Source organism: Delphinapterus leucas, chromosome 12 (assembly GCF_059928025.1).
Source record: "Delphinapterus leucas isolate spDelLeu-1000000601 "Yukka" chromosome 12, BTC_Dleu_Yukka2, whole genome shotgun sequence".
NCBI classification, from domain to species: Eukaryota; Metazoa; Chordata; class Mammalia; order Artiodactyla; family Monodontidae; genus Delphinapterus; species Delphinapterus leucas.
The window spans coordinates 80,414,708-80,418,521 of NC_143140.1; positions in this window are offsets into that span (position 1 = coordinate 80,414,708).

Here is a 3,814-nt window from a genome sequence, read left to right on the forward strand (position 1 = left end):
AAACAATACACTACTTAATAACGAAGTGATCACTGAAAAAATCAAAGAGGAAATTTAAAAAATACCTAGAAACAAATGACAATGGAGACGACCCAAAATCTATGGGATGCAGTAAAAGCTGTTCTAAGAGGGAAGTTTATAGCAATACAATCTTACCTTAAGAAACCGGAAACATCTCAAATAAACAACCTAACCTTGCACCTAAAGCAATTAGAGAAAGAAGAACAAAAAAACCCCAAAGTTAGCAGAAGGAAAGAAATCATAAAAATCAGACCAGAAATAAAAGAAATGAAGGAAACAATAGCAAAGATCAATAAAACTAAAAGCTGGTTCCTTGAGCAGATAAACAAAATTGATAAACCATTAGCCAGACTCATCAAGAAAAAAAAAGGGACAAGACTCAAATCAATAGAATTTGAAATGAAACAGGACAAGTAACAACTGACACTGCAGGAATACAAAGGATCATGAGAGATTACTACAAGCAACTATATACCAATAAAATGGACAACCTGGAAGAAATGGACAAATTCTTAGAAATGCACAACCTTCCAAGACTGAATCAGGAAGAAATAGAAAATATGAACAGACCAATCACAAGCACTGAAATTGAAACTGTGATTAAAAATCTCCCAGCAAACAAACGCCCAGGACCAGATGGCTTCACAGGCGAATTCTATCAAACATTTAGAGAAGAGCTAATACCTATCCTTCTCAAACTCTTCCAAAATATACCAGAGGGAGGAACACTCCCCAACTCATTCTACGAGGCCAACATCACCTTGATACCAAAACCAGACAAGGATGTCACAAAGAAAGAAAACTATAGGCCAATATCACTGATGAACATAGATGCAAAACTCCTCAACAAAGTACTAGCAAACAGAATCCAACAGCACATTAAAAGGATCATACACCATGATCAAGGGGGGGTTTATTCCAGGAATGCAAGGATTCTTCAATATATGCAAAACAATCAATGTGATAAACCATATTAACAAATTGACGGAGAAAAACCATATGATCATCTCAATAGATGCAGATAAAGCTTTTGACAAAATTCAACACCCATTTATGATAAAAACCCTGCAGAAAGTAGGCATAGAGGGAACTTTCCTCAACATAATAAAGGCCATATATGACAAACCTACAGCCAACATCATCCTCAATGGTGGAAAAACTGAAAGCATTTCCACTAGGATCAAGAGCAAGACAAGGTTGCCCACTCTCACCACTCTTATTCAGCATAGTTTTGGAAGTTTTAGCGACAGCAATCCGAGAAGAAAAGGAAATAAAAGGAATCCAAATCGGAAAAGAAGAAGTAAGGCTGTCACTGTTTGCTGATGACATGATACTATACATAGAGAATCCTAAAGATGCTACCAGAAAACTACTAGAGCTAATCAATGAACTTGGTAAAGTAGCAGGATTCAAAATTAATGCACAACCATTGTAAAGCAATTATACCCCAATAAAGATGTTAAAAAAATTAATGCACAGAAATCTCTGGCATTCCTATACACTAGTGATGAAAAATCTGAAAGTGAAATCAAGAAAATACTCCTATTTACCATTGCAACAAAAAGAATAAAATATCTAGGAATAAACCTACCTAAGGAGACAAAAGACCTGTATGCAGAAAACTATAAGACACTAATGAAAGAAATTAAAGATGATACAAACAAATGGAGAGATATACCATGTTTATGCATTGGAAGAATCAACGTTGTGATAATGACTATACTACCGAAGGCAGTCTACAGATTCGGTGCAATCCCTTTCAACCTCTCTATGCATTTTTCACAGAACTAGAACAAAAAATTTCACAATTTGTATGGAAATACAAAAGATCCCGAATAGCCAAAGCAATCTTGAGATAGAAAAGCGGAGCTTGAGGAATCAGGCTCCCAGACTTAAGACTATACTACAAAGCCACAGTAATAAAGACAGTATGGTACTGGCACAAAAACAGAAATATAGATCAATGGAACAGGATAGAAAGCCCAGATATAAACCCACACACCTATGGTCACCTTATCTTTGATAAAGGAGGCAAGAATATACAATGGAGAAAAGAGAGCCTCTTCAATAAGTGGTGCCAGGAAAACTGGACAGCTACATGTAAAAGAATGAAATTAGAACACTCCCTAACACCATACACAGAAATAAACTCAAAATGGATTAAAGATCTAAATGTAAGGCCAGACACTATAAAACTCTTAGAGGAAAACATAGGCAGAATACTCAGTGACATAAATCACAGCAAGATCCTTTTTGACCCACCTCCTAGAGAAATGGAAATAAAAACAAACAATTGGGACCTAATGAAACTTAAAAGCTTTTGCACAGCAAAGGAAACCATAAGCAAGACGAAAAGACAACCCTCAGAATCGGAGAAAATATTTGCAAATGAAGCAACTGACAAAGGAATAATCTCCAAAATTTACAGCTCATGCAGCTCCATATCAAAAAAACAAACAGCCCAATCCCAAAATGGGCAGAAGACCTAAATAGACATTTCTCCAAAGAAGATATACAGATTGCCAACAAACACATGAAAGGATGCTCAACATCACTAATCATTAGAGAAAAACATGACAGTGAGGTATCACCTCACACCAGTCAGAATGTGCATCATCAAAAAATCTACAAACAATAAATTCTGGAGAGGGTGTGGAGAAAAAGGAATCCTCTTGCACTGTTGGTGGGAATGCAAATTGATAAGCCACTATGGAGAACATTATGGAGGTTCCTTAAAAATTAAAAATAGGACTACCATACGACCCAGCAATCCCACTACTGCACATATACCCTGAGAAAACCATAATGGAAAAAGAGTCATGTACCACAATGTTCACTGCAGGTCTATTTACAATAGCCAGGACATGGAAGCAACCTAAGTGTCCATCAACAGATGAATGGATAAAGATGTGGCACATATATACAATGGAATATTACTCAGCCATAAAAAGAAACGAAATTGAGTTATTTGTAGTGAGGTGGATAGACCTAGAGTCTGTCATACAGAGTGAAGTAAGTCAGAAAGAGAAAAACAAATACTGTATGCTAACACATATATATGGAATCTAAACAAACAAACAAAAAAAAAAACAATGGTTCTGAAGAACCAGGGGCAAGACAGGAATAAAGACACAGACGTAGAGAATGGACTTGAGGACACGGGGAGGGGGAATGGTAAGCTGGGACGAAGTGAGGGAGTGGCAGGGACATATATACAGTACCAAATGTAAAATAGATAGCTAGTGGGAAGCAGCTGCAAGGCACAGGAAGATCAGCTCCGTGCTTTGTGACCACCTAGAGGGGTAGGATAGGAACGGTTGGAGAGAGACGCAAGAGGGAGGAGTTATGGGGATATATGTATACGTATAGCTGATTCACTTTGTTATAAAGCAGAAGCTAACACATCATTGTAAAACAATTATACTCCAATAATGATGTTAAAAAAAAAATCTACCATCGAAATTTCTCTTGCTCCTGACTTTTTTTTTTTTTATTGCCACAGGTTTTTTCAGGTTGTCCATACCTTTGCCTAGAAATGATTGGCTTTGTGGTCTTCCCACCTCCAGGCTCTTCTTTCTCCACCGAATAGAGGACAGATGAAGTACAGATGCAAGTATATTCAGTTGCTCATAAGACTTCAATGGTACACTACTGCCTACCAAACTTAGTTCATAATGCTACCTTTTTCTGTTTTCTCTCTTACCACTATCCTACATTTTTCCTACAGTTCAACAAAACCAAACTACTGAATATTCCCAAAATATGGTCTATGCTTTTCTGACTTTATGGCTTT